General features: G+C 48.8%; 1 protein-coding gene across 2 annotated transcripts in view; it reads right to left on the bottom strand.

Moving 5' to 3' along the window:
- Positions 1–21,627, bottom strand: part of LOC139239221 (RAS guanyl-releasing protein 1-like) — a 202,887-nt gene that overhangs the window by 166,194 nt on the left and 15,066 nt on the right. The window lies entirely within an intron of this gene.

The following is a 21,627-nucleotide window of genomic DNA, read 5'->3' as shown; positions in this document are numbered from 1 at the left end:
TTGGCAGGTCTAACTCGGATGAGATGTTAAACCGAGGCCCCGTCTGCTCGCTCAGGTGGACGTAAAAGATCCCACGGCACTATTTCGAAGAAGAGCAGGGGAGTTAACCCCGGTGTCCTGGGGCCAATATTTATCCCTCTATCAACATAACAAAAACAGATGATCTGGGTCATTATCACGTTGCTGTTTGTGGGAGCTTGCTGAGTGCAAATTGGCTGCCGCGTTTCCTACATTACAACAGTGACTACACTCCAAAAGTACTTCATTGGCTGTAAAATGCCTTGGAACATGCTGTGCTCGTGAAAGGCGCTATAGAAATGCAAGTCTTTTGACATAAATTGGACATAATTAACACAGCAAATATGTATTCCAAATGCAGTATGGGCAGGCTCAGGGGATGTGAATTATGACTGAGCGAAGCAGATACTTTCTGTCGCCCCCAGACCCTGCTCCGAATGTTCCAACTGTTTGGTGTGTTTGTGCACATCGACGGGTTGATTCTATCTGTCGGCCACGAGCGATTTCCTTCCATATTCTTGAAACAGAAGCAGTACAGGGTTGGGCAATCCTTCCCATCACTTGGGCCAGCCTGACGCGGAAGCCGTGAGGGGGGGGGGGGGGCGGGGGTAGGGTTGGTCCACCTCCAAACCACACACAGCTCCTCCGTGTAACTTGCATGTTTTTGTGCTGCTCCTCCTCCAGCCTTGCAAGACACACTTTGACGGGGCCAAGTGTTTTTTTTTGGTCTGGCCCAATCGATGGGCCGTACCCGCGGAATGTCGAGCCTACCTCTTCAGGGAACGTGTCGCCTCAAATTGAGGACTGCAGGTGAAAGGTCATGCAAGGCCACAATCCGACCTGAAACTAGCGGGTAGGACGATGGTGCAAATCAACAAGGGGTGGTTAGGGGTTGCTGAGCTTGGGTTGAAAACCCTGAAGTTTGTAGAGGAAGGGAAGACTGAGGAAGGGAACTGATTCCATAGTTTCACGGTTCTGGGAAAGAAGCCATATTTAATTGCAGTAAATGGCAGTCAACAGGCTGTTTGACAGAGGGATTACACAGGATCACACAGGATATACGGCACAGAAGCAGGCCATTCGGCCTAACCAGTCCATGCCGGCGTTTATGCTCCACTCGAGCCTCCTCCCGTCTTTCCTCATCTAAATCTGTCAGCATAACCCTCTATTCCCTTCTCCCTCATATGCTTGTCCAGCCTCCCCTTAAATGCATCGATACTATTCGCTTCAACCACTCCCTGTGGCAGCGAGCTCCACATTCTCACCTCTCTCTGGGTAAAGAAGTTTCTTCTGAGTTCCCGATTGGATTTCTTGGTGACTATCTGATATTGATGGCCTCTACTTATGCTCTTCCCCACAAGTGGAAACATTCTCTCTGTATCCACTCTAACAAAACCTTTCATCATTCTAAACACCTCTATTAGATCACCCCTCAGCCTGCTTTTTTTAAAGAGAAAAGAGACCCAGCCTGTTAACCAGGGCTTCCCTTCCGAACCCGATCCTGCCAATTCTGTTACCCAAGGAAGTGTCTATGGTCCCCTCCTCTACACCTGTCCCTTGACGGAGTCACTGCAGCTTCCAAATAACCTCCCCCCAACTCTGAAGACCCCTTCTCTACCAATACTGTCAAACTGCTTGTCCAACATCCAATAATGGATGGATCCCATCTTCCTCCATCTAAACTCTGTGAAAACTGACCCAACTATCTTCCACCCCTGCCACAAACTCCACTCCCTCGTCACAGCTATTGTCTCAGTCTAAAGCAGATTGTTTCCAGCCTTAGCCTCTTATTAGACCTGGAGCGGAGTTCCCAGTCCCATATACCCCTTCATCACAAGGCCATCTATTTGCATTTATGTAGCGCCTTTCATGACTTCAGGACTTTCCAAAATGCTTTACAGCCGACAATAGACTTTTGGAGTGCAGTCACTGTTGCAATGTGGGAAACGCAGCAGCTAATTTGCGCACAGCAAGCTCCCACAAACAGCAATGTGATGATGAACAGATAATCTATTTCAGTGATGTTGGTAGAGGGATAAATATTGGCCGGAGAGAACTCTCCTGCTCTTCTTTGAAATAGTGTCATGGGATCTTTTACATCCACCCGAGCAGACGTCTCTTGGTTTAACGTCTCGCCCGAAAGACAGCACCTCCGACAGTGCAGCGTTCCATCAGCACTGCACTGGGAGTGTCGGCCTAGATTTTATGCTCAAGTCTCTGGAGTGGGACTTGAACCCACAACCTTCTGACTCAGAGGCGAGAATCATAGACTAGTACATATAGCGCCTTTCACGACCACCAAATGTCTCAGAGCGCTTTACAGCCAATGAAGTACTTTTGGAGTGTAGTCACTGTTGTAATGCTGTAAGGAGGCCGCCATTCGGCCCATCGAGTCTGCGCCGGCTCTTTCAAAGAGCGATCCAGTCCGTCCCACTCCCCCGCTCTTTCCCCATATCCCGGTTATTTCTTCTCCTTCAAGTGCTTATCTAATTCCCTTTTGAAGGCTACTATTGAACCGGTTTCCACCACCCTATCAGGCAGTGTATTCCAAATCCTAACCAGTCCTTGTGTAAAAACGTTTTCCCTCATGTCACCTCTGGTTCTTTTGCAGATCACCTTCAATCTGCGCCCTCTGGTTATCAACACTGAGAACAGTTTCTCTTCACTTACTCTTTCTAAACCCGTCATGATTTTAAACGCCTCGATCAAATCTTCTCTTAGCTTTCTCTGCTCCAAGGAGAACAACGTCAGCTTCTCCAGTCTATCCACGTAACTGTATTCCCTCATCCTTCGAATAATTCTAGTAAATCTCCTCTGCACCCTCTCTAAGGCCCTGACATCCTTCCTAAAGTCTGGTGCCCAGAATTGGACACAATACTCCAGCTGGGGCCGGACTAGTGTTTTATATAGCTAGGTCAGAGAAGGTTCACTAGATTGATTCCTGGAATGAAGGGGGTGTCTTACGAAGAAAGGTTGAGCAGGTTGGGCCTACACTCATTGGAGTTTAGAAGAATGAGAGGTGATCTTATTGAAACGTATAAGATACTAAGGGGGCTTGACAGGGTAGATGCAGAGAGGATGTTTCCCCTCGTGGGGGAGTCTAGAACTAGGGGACATAAGGGTCAGAATAAGGGGTCGCCCATTTAAAATGGAAATGAGGAGGAATTGCTTCTCTCAGAGGGTTGTGAATCTTTGAAATTCTCTACCCCAGATAGCCGTGGAGGCTGGGTCATTGAATATATTTAAGGCAGAGATAGACAGATTTTTGAGCGATAAGGGAGTTATGGGGAGCAGGCAGGGAAGTGAAGTTGCAGTCAAGATCAGATCATCCATGATCATATTGAATGGCGGAGCAGGCTCGAGGGGCCAAAAGGCATACTTCAGCTCCTATTTCTAATGTTCTTGTTGCAAGATCCTGCAAATCCCCTGGGAGGACAGATGCACCAACGTCAGTGTTCTCGATCAGGCCAACATCCCCAGCATCGAAGCACTGACCACACTCGACCAGCTCCATTGGGCAGGCTACATCGTCCGCATGCCTGACACGAGACAAGCGCTCTACTCGGAACTCCTACATGGTAAGCGAGCCTCAGGTGGGCAGCGGAAACGTTTCAAGGACACCCTCAAAGCCTCCCTGATAAAGTGCAACATCCCCACCGACACTATGAGTCCCTGGCCAAAGACTGCCCTAAGTGGAGGAAGTGCATCCGGGAGGGCGCTGAGCACCTCGAGTCTCGTCGCCGAGAGCATGCAGAAAACAAGCGCAGGCAGCGGAAGGAAAACCAGACTCCCCACCCACCCCTTCCCTCAACCACTGTCTGTCCCACCTGTGACAGAGACTGTAATTCCCGTATTGGATTGTTCAGTCACCTGAGAACTCATTTTTAGAGTGGAAGCAAGTCTTCCTCGATTTCGAGGGACTGCCTATGATGATGATATAGCTTTAGCAAAACTTGCTGGCTTTTGTACTCTATGCATCTATTTATAAAGCCCAGGGTCCCATTTGCTTTGTTAAACTGCCCTGCCACCTTCAACAATTTGTGCACAAGAGACAAGGCTGACACGTTTTAGACACTGAATGACCTGCTGTGTGTGTCTAGTGTGTTCTGCATTTTGTTACCAATCAGGCTTAAAGTAGCACCAACAATGTAAAAGCAACGTAAACATCCCCGCTTAATAAAAAGCCATATTGCAGAACCTTCTCGGGGCTGGAAGACTGAAGTCTATCAGACGTTGCGAAAAAAAGGAGAGTTTTTGAAAAACATTGCTATTCGAAGGTACGAGTGACTTCCTCCCACTCAAACAGTGCTGCCTGTCTCGGGCCTCGTTGCTCTCGTGTTGGGGAGGAAATGGCAGAGGTAAGCCCCCACCCTGTGTAATGCTGCAAAATGAGATCTGTGCCACAACAGCTGAGGGCTATTTTTAAACCCCGCGATTTTATTTTAACCAGCTCTTTGTAAGACTGGAGTGACAAGTCAGTGAATAATTAGCCGCAGGGCTGCAGGTGTGAGGTAACACGGGGTTACCAGCGCATTCGGAGTTGCTGGGCAATCGACGCCTGGAAAGATTATCAGCCGGCAGAATACCCATTATCATTCTGAGAAGATCTGAAGCAGACGTGTTGGAGACCAAGCAAACGCACACTTGCTCTTAAAGTTGTCCTGCATCAGAACAGCAGCGCGTTATTCAAACTTTAATCACCGGCATGGTAATAGAGAAGGCCCCTATTGGCATCTGACACTTGTTTCAGCCGCAGGCTTGAAGGGGACACGTGCTTCTTTGGCCGGGGGGGGCGGGGGCAGTGGAGGGGAGGATGAAAGGTCAAGTTGTGACCCAGGTTTTTGTGGTTGGTTTCGTTAACAGAAAAAGACTTGCATTTCTATAGCGTCTTTCATGACCACCAGACGTCCCAAAGCACTTTACAGCCAATGAAGTACTTTTTGGAGTGTAGTCACTATCGTAATGTGGGAAACGCAGCAGCCAATTCACATGGCTCCGGTTGGGGTGGAGTGTAGAATGTTTCAGTATAAGGGGTGTCGCAGTTGTGTGGGGCAGACTGGTTGTCTAGGTGCTCTTTGCCTTTCCGTCATTATTCATAGGTTTATATATGACCTTCAGGGCTGCTGACCAAGGGCCGTGCGGCTCTTTGTCGGCCGGCGTGGACACGATGGGCCGAAATGGCCTCCTTCTCCGCTGTAAATTTCTAGCTTTCTATTTGCGCACAGCAAGCTCCCACAAACAGCAATGTCATAATGACCAGATAATCTGTTTTTCTTGTGTTGATTGAGGGATAAATATTGGCCCAGGGCACCGGGGATATCTCCCCTGCTCTTTTTCAAAATAGTGGCCATGGGATCTTTTACATCCACCTGAGAGAGCAGACGGGGCCTCGGTTTAACGTCTCATCCGAAAGACGGCACCTCCGACAGTGCAGCACTCCCTCAGCACTGCACTGGGAGTGTCAGCCTAGATTTCTGTGGTTAAGTCCCTGGAGTGGGACTTGAACCCACAACCGTCTGACTCAGAGGTGAGGGTGCTGCCCACCGAGCCATTGGCTGACACTTACAGAAAGCATGTAAAAACAGATATTGTGTGTTTTAAAGTTAAGTACAATATTAGAATGCATGCCTACATTTATTGCACTCTGTATTTGATCTGCCTCGCTTATAAAATTGCTTTGCACATTGAATGATGAAATACAGGTATGGAACCTGAAGCAACGGCTATTTCTGTCACTACTCAAGTAAAGTGCAACAATCAGTGTGTTACACCTCCAGCAACCCTCCGAGATCTCAGTGTTCCTCCAATTCTGGCCCTTCGTGCAACCTCCACCCCTTTCGCCCCGCCATCGGTGGCTGTGCCTTCAGCTGCCTGGGCCCTAACCTCTGGAATTCCTTTCCTACGCCTCTCTGCATCTCCGCCTCTCTCTGCTCCTTTAAGACGCTGCTTAAAACCTACCTCTTTGATCAAGCTTTTGGTCAACTGTCCTAATAGCTCCTTCTTTGGCTCAGTGTCAGTTTTTATTTAATATGCTCTGTATCAGCCCTGGTGTTGTGGCCATAATATTACAGCACTAGTGTTAGATATCTATCTCTCATCTGCACTCATGTCTAATTTGGCTTCAAACAAAATGGCTACTTATTAAGCAGAAGGGTTAAAGCCATCAATCTCCTTTTAGCTGCGAGTCCCATTAATTCCTTCCTCCTTTGAAGGATTTCGGACAGGAATAGCCCACATACAAATGATCAAGGGCAGTGTTATTACATGTTTATTTTGAGTAGCTCTCTTCTCTCTTTTTGGAGTATTGAAATAATTATCAAAAATTATCACGTGCCATTTAGTCAACAAGGTTATTTTTGACAGTGACACCTCGAGTGTCACCAACTAAAATGTGTTATTTTTTTATAGCTTCCAATACCATCTGGAACTGAGTCAACTGAAAATCAGCATCTGTGCAGCGTAAAGGGCTTGCAATGGTGACATCCGAATTTGTGTCTGTGGGGGCCAGACAGATACACACCAGAGAAACTCAGGGGGTCAGGTACATACCTGCGAACCCCAGGGACACAGGTACATACCAGGGAACCTCAGGAACACCAGTACATACCTGGGAACCCCAGGGATACAGGTACATACATGAGAACCCCAGGGGTCAGGTACATACCTGGGAACCCTAGGGATACAGGTACATACCTGGGAACCCCAGGGATACAGGTACATACCTGGGAACCCCAGAGATACAGGTACATACCTGGGAACCCCAGGGATACAGGTACATACCTGGGAACCCCAGGGATACAGGTACATACCTGGGAACCCCAGGGATACAGGTACATACCTGGGAACCCCAGGGGGTCAGGTACATATTTGGGAACCTCGGGGGCCAGGTACATATCAAACAACAACTTGTACATAAGTAGAAATTAGCGCAGGTGACCAAAAGCTTGGTCAAACAGGTAGGTTTTAAGGAGCGTCTTGAAGGAGGAAAGAGAGGTAGAGAGGTGGAGAGGTTTAGGCAGAGAGTTCCAGAGCTTGGGGCCCAGGCAACAGAAGGCACGGCCACTGATGGTTGAGCGATTATAATCAGGGATGCTCAGGAGGGCAGAGTTAGAGGAGCGCAGACATCTCGGGAGGGGGGGGGTGGGGTTGGAGGGGATTACAGAGATAGGGAGGGGAGCACAGGTACATACCCAGGAACCCCAGGAGTTGCAGACCAGGTAAATACTACCGAACCTCAGAGGCACATTTAAAGCTCAAATCCATGTGTCCATCGATTTGCTTTGATCAGTTTTCTGGACCCATCGGGGTGGTGCTCAAACCGTGTGCGTGTGTGACCCCCATGCAGCAGAGTCTGGTCTCCAATCATCTTCGGTCCCCTCGCCATTGGACCAAGACCGTGCTCTGTCAAGTTCGTGTGGTGGCTGGTGTGCAACGGCCACCCCACGTTAACAGAATTCACGCACAGGCATCTTTCACCCTCTAAATAAGACATCCTCGACTCCGAGGGACTGCCTAAGAACATGAGCACAAGAGCAGTAGTTCGAGGATGGGGATCAGGATCAGGAAAATCTGTGCTATTCCCACTCACTAGCCCAGGGGGCGCTGAAGCCCATTGTTTCACCACTTCTGATATTCAGGCTCAGTTTGTGCCCTGTGTGGCTGAGTTCCGAATTAGGCAGAACATTTAACCAACAGAGACTTTCAGTAAAGCTCGACACTGATAACGATAGTGATACCATGGCTCCAGCAGCCACCTCAGTTTGAAAATGTCACACCAGTCGAAGTTACATTCTGACTTCCAAGAACATGCCAGTGATCGGACATGGCGTACAAGCTCTCTCCTGTACTTGTAAAAGAATGTACGGATTAGCATCTAATAGGATTCAGCTCCAAGTTCAAAATTCCAACGGGCCGAACACCTTCACTCCTATGGTCCACAATGCAATTCATCAAACATTCTCCAATTTCCCCTCCACCCCAGATTGTAATTCTCGGCTCAGTTATGTCAATCTACAACCAGCTCTCTCTAGTCTGCATTACCTACACTTGTGAGTCTCACGATTTGTTTTTCTTCAATGCTCACCATGAGCAATTTAAATCATAGAATAGTACAGCACGGGAGGATGCCATTCGGCCCATCGAGTTTGCGCCGGCTCTTTCGAAGAGCCATCCAGTCAGTCCCACTCCCCGCTCTTTCCCCATATCCGACTATTTTTTCTCCTTCAAATATTTATCCAATTCCCTTTTGAAGGCGACTATTGAATCTTTATCCATCACCATATCAGGCAGTGCATTCCAAATTCTAACCACTCCTTGCGTAAAAAACGATTTTCCTCATGTTGCCTCTGGTTCGTTTGCTAATCACCTACAATCTGTGTCCTCTGGTCATCGGCCCTTCAGCCATTGGAAACAGTTTGTTTGTGAACTCTATATAAACCCTGCCATGATTTTAAACACCTCGATCAAATCTCCTCTTAGCCTTCTCTGCTCCAAGGAGAATAATCCCGGCTTCTCCAGTCTATCCACATAACTGTAATCCCTCATCCCTGCAACCATTCCTGTAAATCTTTTAAGGAGCCTCTCCAAGGCCTTCACATCCTTCCCAAATTGGTGCCCAGAATTGGACACAACACTCCAGCTGGGGCCAAACTAATGCTTTATATAGGTAGCTGTGCACAAAATAGGTCTGTTCCTGTGCACGGTATTGTTGTATGCAGTCATTCTGTCTTTGTTCTGATTGAGCTTCTGAATAAATGATTCAATGGGGCCATGGAAGAAGCGTTTGCTCTTCAGCTTTTATTCACCAAAGGCTCCAGAAACTCGGATCCAAGACAAACACTTGTTGGGCATGGCCCTAAAGGATCCACAATCACTTAAGGAAGGACCTGAAGGATTTTGGAGAGGGTGCAGAAGAGATTTACGGGAATGGTTCCAGGGATGAGGGATTACAGTTACGTGCAAAGACTGGAGAAGCCAGGGTTGTTGTCCTTGCAGGGAGAATGCTAAGAGGAGATTTGACCAAGGTGTTTAAACTCATGAAGGGTTTCGATAGAGTAAATAAAGAGAAACTGATTCCAATGGCTGAAGAGTCGATAATCAGAGGGCACAGATTTAAGGTGATCGGCAAAAGAACCAGAGGCAACATGAGGAGGAAACCTTTTTACTCAACGAGTGGTTAGGATTTAGAATTCACTGCCTGATGGGTGAGCGGGACCACCCTATCAACCCTGGGCTCGCTGACCTACATTGGCTTCCCGTTAAGCAACGCCTCGATTTCAAAATTCTCACCCTTATTTTCAAATCCCTCCATGGCCCTCGCCTCGCCCCATCTCTGTAATCTCCTCCAGCCCCACAACCCCCCACCCCGATCCCTGAGATGTCTGTGCTCCTCTAATTCTGCCCTCTTGAGCATCCCTGATTATAATCGCTCCACCATTGGTGGCCGTGCCTTCTGTTGCTTGGGCCCCAAGCTCTGGAACTCCCTGCCTAAACCTCTCCGCCTCTCTACCTCTTTCCTCCTTCATGTCGCTCCTTAAAACCTACATCTTTGACCAAGCTTTTGGTCACCTGCGCTAAATTCTCCTTATGCGGCTCGGTGTCAAATTTTTTATCTCATAATACTCCTGTGAAGCGCTTGAGATATTTCACTATGTTAAAGGCACTATATAAATACAAGTTGTTGTTGTTGTTGTGGATAGAAATTCAATAGTAGCCTTCGAAAGGAAACTGGCTACATATTTGAAGGAGAAAGAATTGCAGGGATATGGGGAACGAGCAGGAGAGTGGGACAAACTGGATTGCTCTTTGAAAGAGCTGGCACAGACTCGATGGGCCGAATGGCCTCCTACTGCGAAGTCTAAAAACTGTAGATAGTAATAGCAAAATATTTTTTTCTCCCCTTCCTCTCCAGAATACTTTCCCTCTTGCAGGAGTAAATTTTAACATTTCTAGTCAACCAGGTTTTGCTGTAAGATACGAAGCGGTTTAAACTTTTTGTAGATGTTTCTCTTTTTATTTATCATTTTTTTGTTTTTTAACTATCCAAATATTGAGTGGGACAAATTTAATGTGAAGGGCACGGAGGGTGCAGAATTCTTGAAATGCATTCAAGAGAACTTTTTTAGTCAGTATGTGGCAAGCCCAACACGAGAGGGGGCAGTCTTGGATTTAGTTTTGGGGACTGAAGCTGGGCAGGTTGAAGGGGTATTAGTGGGCGAGCACTTGGGTGCCAGTGACCATAATTCAGTCAGATTCAAGTTGGTGATGGATAAGGACAAGAATAGGCCTGGAATAAAAGTTCCGAATTGGGGAAAAGCTAATTTTGCTAAGTTAACGAGTGATTTGGCCATAGTGGACTGGAACCAACTACTTGTGGGTAAATCGGTGTCGGAACAGTGGGAGATATTCAAGGAGGAGATCCGAAAAGTTCAGGCCAAAAATGTGCCCTTAAAGAAAAAAGCTGGTAAAAATAATTCTAGAGCCCCCTGGATGTCTAGGGACTTACAGGGGAGGATTAAGAAAAAAAAGGGACGCTTATGTCACATATCAACGGCTAAATACTTTAGAATTTTGAGAGGAATCTAGAAAGATAAGAGGTAAAATTGAAAATGATATTAGGAGTGCTAAGAGAGAGCACGAGAAATTTTTAGCCAGTAAAATTAAGGAAAATCCCAAGATGTTCTATAAATATATTAAAAGTAAGAGGGTAACTAAGGAAAGGGTAGGGCCTATTAGAGAGCATGAGGGTAATCTTTGTGAGGAGGCGGAAGATGTTGGTAGGGTTCTTAACGAATACTTTGCATCTATTTTCACAAAGGAAAGAGGTAATGTAGATACTGCTATCGAGGAGGAGTGTGATATTCTGGATGAAATAAATATAGTGAGAGAGGAAGTATTAAGGGGTTTAGCAGCTTTGAAAGTAGATAAGTCCCCAGGCCCAGATAAAATGCATTCCAGGTTGAAGAGCGAAGTAAAAGAGGAAATAGCAGAGGCCTTGACCATCATTTTCCAGTCATCTTTGGATTTGGGTATGGTGCCGGAGGATTGGAGGACTGCTAATGTAGTACCCTTGTTTAAGAACAGAGAAAGGGATAGGCCTAGTAATTACAGGCCTGTCAGCCTAACATCAGTAGTAGGAAAATTAGTGGAAAAAATCCTGAAAGACAGGATAAATCTACATTTGGATAGGCAAGGATTAATTAGGGACAGTCAGCACAGATTTCTGAAGGGAAGATTGTGTTTAACTAACCTGATTGAATCTTTTGAGGAGGTAACCAAAAGGGTCGATGAGGCTAGTGCGTACGATGTAGTATATATGGACTTTAGCAAGGCTTTTGATAAGGTCCCGCAATGGTAGACTGGTCATGAAGGTTAAAGCCCATGGGATCCAGGGCAAAGTGTCAAGTTGGATCCAAAATTGGCTTGGAGGTAGGAAGCAAAGGGTAATGATTGATGGATGTTTTTGTGATTGGAAGGATGTTTCCAGTGGGGTTCCATAGGGCTCAGTACTGGTTCCTTTGCTTTTTGTGGTATATATCAATGATTTAGATTTGAATATGATTAAGAAGTTTGCAGACGACACTAAAATTGTCTGTGTGGTTGATAATGAAGAGGAAAGTCATGGGCTGCAGGAGGATATCCATCTACTGGTCAGGTGGGCAGAGCAGTGCCAAATGAAATTTAATTCAGAGAAGTTTGAGGTGATGCACTTTGGGAGGGCTAATAAGGAAAGGGTGACATCAAGCGATAGGCCACTTAATAGTGTAGATGAACAAAGGGACCTTGGAGTGCATGTCCACAGATCCCTGAAAGTAGCAGGCCAGGTGGATAAGGTGGTTAAGAAGGCATATGGAATGCTTGCCTTAACCCTAACCCTAAATTGGCCTGGGTTTTTATCTGGTTTTTGCCTCTCCCAGGAGATCACATGGCTCCGGTTGGGGTGGAGTGTAGAATGTTTCAGTATAAGGGGTGTTGCAGTGGTGTGGGGCGGACTGGTTGGGCTGGGTGCTGTTTGCCTTTCCATTATTGTTCTGTTATGTAACCTTTAGGGCTGCTGACAAAGGGCCCTGCAGCTCTTTGTCGGCCGGTGCAGACACGTTGGGCCGAAATGGCCTCCTTCTGCGCTGTAAATTTCTATGTTTCTACGTTTCTTCTGTGCTGTACTATTCTATGATTGTATGGAATAGTCTGATGCCAGACACTGTGTAGGCTCAGAGGTGAGCATTTACCAAGAATGAACAAAATACCAGACAGGATGGGTCATGTGGAACGTAGGAATGTCCTCTGAGTCAGAAGGTTGTGGGTTCAAGTCCCACTCCAGAGACTGGAGCAAAAAATCTCGGCTGACACTCCCAGTGCAGCGCTGAGGAAGCACCGCACTATCGGAGGTACCTTCCTTTTGATGAGATGTTAAACCGAGGCCCAATCTGCTCTCTCAGGTGGATGTAAAAGATCCCATGGCACTACTTTGAAGAAGAGCAGGGGAGTTCTTCCCGGTGTTCTGTCCAATATTTAACCCTCAATCAACATCACTTTAAAAAAAACAGATTATCTGGTCATTTATCACAGATCTGTTTGTGGGAGCTTGCTGTGTGCAAATGGGCTGCTGCGTTTCTTATATTACAACAGTGACAAAGCTCCAAAAGTACTTCATTGGCTGAAAAGCGCTTTGGGACTTCCTGAGGTTGTGAAAGGTGCTATATAAATGCAAGTCTTTCTTTGTCCTATCAGCAGAGCCTACTCCAAAACTGCCTTTCACAGTGCCCACATCAGTGGGTGTGAAACACAAACTGCACCAGATTGTTCTCCAACACAGCTCAAACAACTGTGGAACATCATTTTCATGAGACTGTTTTGATTATTAAAACTACAAAATCATTGTGACATTAGGTGCCGTGGGTTGCTATAACCTCGTGCAATAACTTGAATTTCTATACTCAATACCCATTGTGGCCTTTGTTCCATGAGCAACACAATTCTGCGGAAAACATCTCACACGTTTCCGAGTGATTCTAACAGATCGTTTTCCCCAGTCAGCTCCCTGGTGAAATAGTATCCTATCTACAATTCACAGGGCAACAGTCACATACTTAATGAATAATATTTACTCAAGTTTCCGATATATGCTATAACATAGATGACCTGGAAGAGGGGACAGAGTGTAGTGTAACAAAATTTGCAGATGACACTAAGATTAGTGGGAAAGCGGGTTGTGTAGAGGACACAGAGAGGCTGCAAAGAGATTTAGATAGGTTAAGCGAATGGGCTAAGGTTTGGCAGATGGAATACAATGTCGGAAAGTGTGAGGTCATCCACCTTGTGAAAAAAAAACAGTAAAAGGGAATATTATTTGAATGGGGAGAAATTACAACATGCTGTGGTGCAGAGGGACCTGGGGGTTGTGCATAAATCCCAAAAAGTTAGTTTGCAGGTGCAGCAGGTAATCAGGAAGGCGAATGGAATGTTGGCCTTCATTGCGAGAGGGATGGAGTACAAAAGCAGGGAGGTCATGCTGCAACTGTACAGGGTATTGGTGAGGCCACACCTAGAGTACTGCGTGCAGTTTTGGTCACCTTACTTAAGGAAGGATATATTAGCTTTGGAGGGGGTACAGAGACGATTCACTAGGCTGATTCCGGAGATGAGGAGGTTGCCTTATGATGATAGATTGAGTAGACTGGGTCTTTACTCGTTGGAGTTCAGAAAGATGAGGGGTGATCTTATAGAAACATTTAAAATAATGAAAGGGATAGACAAGATAGAGGCGGAGAGGTTGTTTCCACTGGTCGGGGAGACTAGAACTAGGGGGTACAGCCTCAAAATACGGGGGAGCCAATTTAAAACCGAGTTGAGAAGGAATTTCTTCTCCCAGGGGGTTGTGAATCTGTGGAATTCTCTGCCCAAGGAAGCAGTTGAGGCTAGCTCATTGAATGTATTCAAGTCACAGATAGATAGATTTTTAACCAATAAGGGAATTAAGGGTTACGGGGAGAGGGCGGGTAAGTGGAGCTGAGTCCACGGCCAGATCAGCCATGATCTTGTTGAATGGCAGAGCAGGCTCGAGGGGCTAGATGGCCTACTCCTGTTCCTAATTCTTATGTTCTTCTTATGCTTTCGACCCACATTCTCTTGTACAGCTTGTCTGCTGTCTGAAATATCCAATGGGTGTATTTCAGAAGAATATGGCCCCTTAAGCCTGCTCCGCCATTCAATAAGATCATGGCTGATCATCAAACTCCGCTCCATGTTCCCGCCCGATCCCTTGATTTTCCCTAGAGTCAAAAAATCTATCGATCTCAGCCTTGAATATACTCAACGATTCAACATCCACAGCGCTTTGGGATAGAGAATGCCAAACATTCAGAACCCTGAGTGAAGCTATTCCTCCTCATCTCAGTCCGAAATGGCCGACCCCTTATCCTGAGACTATGGCCCCTAGTCCTAGACTCTCCAGCCCGGGGAAACATCCTCTCAGCATCTACCCTGTCAATCCCCCTCAGAATCTCATATCAGCTCTCATTCCTCTAAACTCCAGCAAGTATAGGCCTAATCTACTCAATCAATCTCTCCTCATCGGACAACCCTCTCATCCCAGGAATCAATCCAGTAATTGGCCTAATTTTCTATGGACTAGGTGAGGGGACAAATCAACCAGAGCTCCTGCAGCTGAGCATTGTCAGGGGCAACAGTTGGAAAGTACTCAAGGGTAGGATGCTGGTTGAAGGCAGCCTCGGGCCTGATTTCGATATCCTACCGGTCAAATAGCCGGCCGGCATTCACCCCCAACAGAACCGCACCAGGCACAGGGAGAGTGGGGCCCGAACCCTAACCCAGGCCCAGGGAGAGTGGGGCCCTAACCATAACCCGGGCCCAGGGAGAGTGGGACCCTAACCCTCACCCAGGCCCAGGGAGAGTGGGGCCCTAACCATAACCCGGGCCCAGGGAGAGTGGGGCCCTAACCCTAACCTAGGCCCAGGGAGAGTGGGGCCCGAACCCTAACCCAGGCCCAGGGAGAATGGAGCCTACACTGGCTGAGCCCAGGCCCGGGGAGAGTGGGGTCCGAACCCTAACCCAGGCCCAGGGAGAGTGGGGCCCTAACCCTTACCCAGGCCCAGGGAGAGTGGGGCCCGAACCCTAACCAAGGCCCAGGGAGAGTGGGGCCCGAACCCTAACCCAGGCCCAGGGAGAGTGGGGCCCTAATCCTAACCCCAGGCCCAGGGAGAGTGGGGCCCGAACCCTAACCCAGGCCCAGGGAGAGCGGGGCCCTAACCCTAACCCAGGCCCAGGGAGAGTGGGGCTAACACCAGCCGGGCCCAGGGAGATTGGAACACTACACCGGCTGAGCCCAGGGCCAGGGAGAGTGGGGCCTACACTGGCTGGGCCCAGGGAGAGTGGAGCCTACACTGGCTGGGCCCAGGAAGAGTGGAGCCTACACCGGCTGGGCCCAGGGAGAGTGGGGCCTACACCGGCTGGGCCCAGGGAGAGTGGAGCCTACACCGGCTGGGCCCAGGGAGAGTGGAGCCTACACCGGCTGGGCCCAGGGAGAGTGGAGCCTACACCGGCTGGGCCCAGGGAGAGTGGAGCCTACACCGGCTGGGCCCAGGGAGAGTGGAGCCTACACCGGCTGGGCCCAGGGAGAGTGGGCCTACACTGGCTGGGCCCAGGGAGAGTGGGGACTACACCAGCTGGGCCCAGGGAGAGTGGGCCTACACCATCTGGCCACAGGCCGAGAGAGAGTGGGAGCCCTACACCAGCCACGAGACAGCCTCTTCCGGAGTGGAGGGGGAAAAAAATTAATTCAAAGAGAGCAACCTGACAGGATCCAATTTCACCAATAAGTTCCATAAACAAAGCAGTCATTCACTCAGGCTGCAACTCTCCGCTCTGTATCATGTCTCAGCTTTGGCTTCGCCCTGAACCGAAGCCTTATGTAACACGCCCTGTAACCAAACCTGCACACTCTCCTCCTCGGTGTCGAGCAGAGCTGAGAAACGCAAGACAGGACTCCCTGAATGGTTTGACATTGCTCCTTCAGCTCCTGTGCTCGGGTGGTACCTGATCTTGGGATTATATTAACGCTCAGAGGTCAGCATTGCAACATCGCAACAACTCTTTACGTAGCTGTGATGTCAATGCCTGCATCCCCCCCCGCCCCCGCCCCTAGAGACCACCGAGCTCCCCTGCTCAGAGCCTGTTAATTGTTTTTCCTGTTCGCAGACCCCAGGAGGAATCGCCCAGCGCTGGTAAACGCAGTTTCCCTGAGAGCACACTTGAATTTCTGCAGTAACACGAGCCCATTATAAGGACTGGAGGTAATCTAAATACAGGAAGGCCGCTGAGAGAAGCTGCAGTCTTTCCATTGAGGGATCAGCAAGCTCAGCGTTCTTTTGTCCAACTGGGAGAGTGTGGCTGGGGGGGGGCTCGTCAACTGTGCTTAGAATTACAGCAATGTCAACTTGCATTTATATAGCGCCTTTAACGTAGTAAAACATCCCAACTCCACTTCACAGGAGCGTTGTCAGACAGGAATTTGACACCAAGTCACATAGGGAGATATTAGGACAGGTGACCAAATGCTTGGTCAAAGAGATAGGTTTTAAGGAACGTCTTAAAGTACGAGAGAGAGGTCGAGAGGTTTAGGGAGGGAATTTCAAAGCTTCAGCCCCAGACAGCTTTTAAAAAAAAATTCGCTCCTAGAAAGTGGGCATCGCTGACAAGGCCGGCATTTATTGCCCATCCTTAATCGCCCCTTGAGAAGGTGGTGGTGAGCCGCCTTCTTGAACCGCTGCAGTCCTTGTGGTGAAGGTGCTCCCACAGTGCTGTTAGGGAGGGAGTTCCAGGATTGTGACCCAGCGACGATGAAGGAACGGCCGATATATTTCCAAGTCGGGATGGTGTGACTCGGAGGGGAACGTGGAGGTGGTGGTGTTCCCATGCGCCTGCTGCCCTTGACCTTCACGGGGGTAGAGGTCGCGGGTTTGGGAGGTGCTGCCGAAGAAGCCTTGGCGAGTTGCTGCAGTGTGTCTTGTAGACAGTGCACACTGCAGCCACGGTGCGTCGGTGGTGGAGGGAGTGAATGTTGAAGGTGAAGCCACAGCTGCCAATGTTGGGGGGACGGAAATCAGGGATGCGCAAGAGGCCAGAACTGAAGGGGGTTAAATATTGTCCAGGACACCAGGGAGAACTTGCTTTTCTTTGAATAGCGTCATGGGATATTTTCCGTCCACTTGAGATGGCAGGAGGGACCTCGGTTTAACATCTCAGCTGAAAGACGGCACCTCTGACAGTGCAGTGCTCCCTCAGTACTGCCTTGAAGTATCAGCCTGGATTTTTTTGCTCAAATCTCCAGAGTGGGAATTCTCCCCAGCGTCCTGACCAATATTTATCCCTCCGGCAACACCGCAAATAGATTATCTGCTTTATCTCATTGATGTTTGTGGGAGCTTGCTATGCACAAACTGGCTGCCGTGTTTAAAGACTTGCATTTATATAGCGCCTTTCACGACCACCGGGCGTCTCTAAGCGCTTTACAGCCAATGAAGTACTTTTTGAAGCATAGTCACTGTTGTAATGTGGGAAACGCAGCAGCCAATTTGCGCACAGCAAGCTCACTCAAACAGCAATGTGATAATGACCCAAATAATCTGATTTTTTGTTATGTTGATTGAGGGATAAATATTGGCCCCAGGACACCGGGGAGAACTCCACTGCTCTTCGAAATAGTGCAATGGGATCTTTTACATCCACCTGAGAGAGCAGACGGAGCCTCGATTTAACGTCTCATCCAAAAGACAGCACCTCCGACAGTGCAGCACTCCCTCAGCACTGCACTGGGAGTGTCAGCCTAGATTTGTGTGCTCAAGTCCCTGCAGTGGGACTTGCACCCACAACCTTCTGACCTTTCCCACGTTACAACAGTGATTACACATCAAAAGTACTTCACTGGCTGTAAAGGGCTTTGGGACATCCTGGGGTTGTGATAGGCGCTATAGAAATGCAAGTCTTTCTTCATGAATAGGTGGTTGAAGGATAGGGGTAAAAGGAGATGGGAACAGGGTACAGTATATCAAATTGGTCTTGCTCAGGCCAATATCCCCAGCATCGAAGCACTGACCACACTTGACCAGCTCCGTTAGGCGGGCCACATTGTCCGCATGCCCGACACGAGACTCCCAAAGCAAGCGCTCTACTCAGAACTCGTACACGGCAAGTGAGTCCCAGGTGGGCAGAGGAAACGTTACAAGGACACCCTCAAAGCCTCCCTGATAAAATGCAACATCCCCACCGACACCTGGGAGTCCCTGGCCAAAGACCGCCCTAAGTGGAGGAAGTGCATCCGGAAGGGCGCTGAGCATCTCGAGTCTCATCACCGAGAGTATGCAGAAACCAAGCGCAGGCAGCGGAAAGAGCGTGCGGCAAACCAGTTCCACCCTCCCCTTCCCTCAACCACTGTCTGTCCCACCTGTGACAGGGACTATAATTCCCACAGCCGCCTGAGAAGTCACTTTTAGAATGGAAGCAAGTCTTCCTCGATTTTGAGGGACTGCCGATGATGGTGATGACAGCACATTAGATTAGATCTTCTACTCGCGTGGAGAATAAAGACCAACGTGAACTGGTTGGGCCAAATGGCCTGTTTCCACGCTGGAACCTCCGTGTTTCTGGAGTGCGAATAGACCAGCCAAGCCTCTAACCTGCAGTACGTCATGTCAACCTCCTTCAGACTCTACTGCAAACATCAATGTGAGGCCACGTCCTAGGCAAAGCAGCCTGCACAACAGCTGTCTGGCCTGGTGCTGCTGTCATCAAAGTCATACCGGAGAGACTAAAAGCTGTTTCCAATCAGGGCTGCCCTGAGCAATTGGCGAGGACACACTTACTCTGATTGAGACATGCGGGGAACAGAAGTCTCGCGTCCTCTTTTGAAGTAGGCTCGTGTAAAACACGGAGCGACTGCTCCCCCCTTCTGCTCCGCTGATCGGCAATGACACTCGTCAAGTAGGTAACTGTTCCTCTGATGTAAAGCAGACTGATTGCTTAAGAATTCATAGCAGCATCATCATAGGCAGTCCCTCGGAATCGAGGAGGACTTGCTTCCACTCCCAAAGTGAGTTCTTTGACTGAACAGTCCGATACGAGAGCCACAGACCCTGTTACAGGTGGGACAGACATTCGTCGAGGGGAGGGGGTTGGTGGGGCTGATTTGCCGCGCACTCAGTCCGCTGCCTGCGCTTGACCTCTTCACGCTCTTTGCGTTGAGACTCGAAGACCTCAACGCCCTCCCGGATACACACTCTCCACCTCAGACGGTCTTCGGCCAGGGTCTCCCAGGTGTCAGTGGTGATGTCTCACTTTATCAGGGAGGCTTTGAGGGTGTCCTTGTAACATTTCCGCTGCCCACCTTTGGCTCGTTTACCATGAAGGAGCTCCGCATAAAGCATTTGCTTTGGGAGTCTCGTATCTGGCATGTGAACTATGTGGCCTGCCCAGCGAAGCTGATCGAGTGTAGTCAGTGCTTCAAGTCAGTGCTGTTAGTCTGGACGAGGACACTGATGTTGGTGCGCCTGTCCTCCCAAGGGATTTGCAAGATCTTGCGGAGACATCGTTGCTGATATATCTCGTTGCCTCAGATCATCACAGGAGAATACATAAGAATTTATAGCAACACATTGCTATCAAGAACGAGTTGGTTTATTAGCAAACGGTTAAACAATTACACTACACATTATCAGGCTCACAACTGCATACCTCATCGTGGATACTCCTGAACCCAACTGGCTGGGGTTTTATTGAGTCTTGTGAACATCACGTGACTGGCTAAGCCACTCCCAACTAAACAGCTCTACAACTATTTTAATGTAAAAATGTACATCAAGTGTCCCCTCATTAAAGGGCACTAGAACCACCAAATTAAACTTTTGACAAATTATGGTGAAATTAAAATTTGGTTGCTGGGGGTGATGATGCACTCCAGTTGCTCCGGTGCCCACCTCTCGTGGAAGGCCGCGATCGTACTGGTGGACACCGCGTGCTCCATCTCCAGGAATACCCGGGCGTGAACTTAGCCGCAGGAAGAGAGGCAGGCAGTCGGGCTGAACGACCCCCTCGACCACCCGCTGCCTGGACCGGTTAATGGCCTTGGCCAGGCCAAGGACAATCCTATGAGGAGGCCTTCCGACCTGCCCGCTCCCCTCCGCACAGGGTGCCCAAAGATCAGGAGCATGGGACTGAAGCGCATCAACAGCTCTATAAACCTGTGAGCATACTCACAAGCACATACATTACACCAATCAAATATAAAAGCGTAGCAGAAATGATTCAGTTACAAACTCAGTTTCATCTCCCAATTGAATTAAGGCACTGCAGCTCCAACTAATGGGATTCCCCATATCTGCACTCCTGATTTGCCACATACTCGATTTACACTCAATTATTTACCCGCTCAAGTATCTGCATGCTCGTTTCACGCTTTTGCACAGTTCATTATCTACACGTGGAATCTCAACCAGTGGCTCAGTGGGTAGCACTCTCGCCCCTGAGTCGGAAGGTTGTGGGTTCAAGTCCCATTCCAGGAACTTGAGCACAAAAAAAAACCTAGGCTGACACTCCAGTGCAGTGCTGAGGGAGTGTTACACTGTCGGAGGTGCCGTCTTTTGGATGAGACATTAAACCGAGGCCTGCTCTCTCAGGTGGATGTAAGAGATCCCATGGCACTATTTCGAAGAAGAGCAGGGGAGTTATCCCCGGTGTCCTGACCAATATTTATCCCTCAAACAACATCACAAAAACAGATTATCTGGTCATTATCGCATTGTGTTTGAAGACCACAATCTCAAACCCGGCACCAAGCTCATGGTCTACAGAGCAGTAGTGATACCCACCCTCCTATATGCTTCAGAGACATGGACCATGTACATCAGACACCTTAAAGCACTGGAGAAGTATCACCAATGCTGCTTTCGCAAGATCCTGCAAATCCATTAGCAGGATAGGCACACGTCAGTGTTGTCACTCAGGCCAACATTCCCAGCATTGAAGCACTGATCAGCTCTGATGGACGGGCCACATTGTCCGCATGCCCGATACTAGACGCCCAAAGCAAGCGCTCTACTCACAGCCATGACACGACAAGCGAGCCCCAGGTGGGCAGAGGAAACACTTCAAGGACACCCTCCAAACCTCCTTGAAAAAATGCAACATCCCCACCGACACCTGGGAATCCCTGGCCCAAGACCGCTCAAAGTGGAGGAGAAGCATCCGGGAAGGCACCGAACACTTATAGTCTCTTCGCCGGGAGCACGCGGAAGCCAAGCGGAAGGAGCGCACAACAACCCAAGCACCCCACCCACCCGTCCCTCCAACCATTGTCTGCCCCACCTGTGACAGAGACTATAGGTCCCACATTGGACTCTTCAGTCACCTGAGAACTCCTATTAGTGTGGAAGCAAGTCATCCTCGACTCCGAGGGACTGCCTCAGAAGCAGCTGCTTGTGGGAGCTTGCGGAGGGCAAATTGGCGGCCGCGTTTTCCCTTTTACAATGGTGACTACACTCCAGAAGTACTTCATTGGATGTAAAGTGCTTTGCGACGTCCGATAGTCACGAAAGGCGC

The sequence above is a fragment of the Pristiophorus japonicus genome, chromosome 26 (assembly GCF_044704955.1).
Source record: "Pristiophorus japonicus isolate sPriJap1 chromosome 26, sPriJap1.hap1, whole genome shotgun sequence".
NCBI classification, from domain to species: domain Eukaryota; kingdom Metazoa; phylum Chordata; class Chondrichthyes; family Pristiophoridae; genus Pristiophorus; species Pristiophorus japonicus.
Note: the sequence above shows the minus strand (reverse complement) of the source record. Positions and strands in the feature narration are given on the sequence as shown.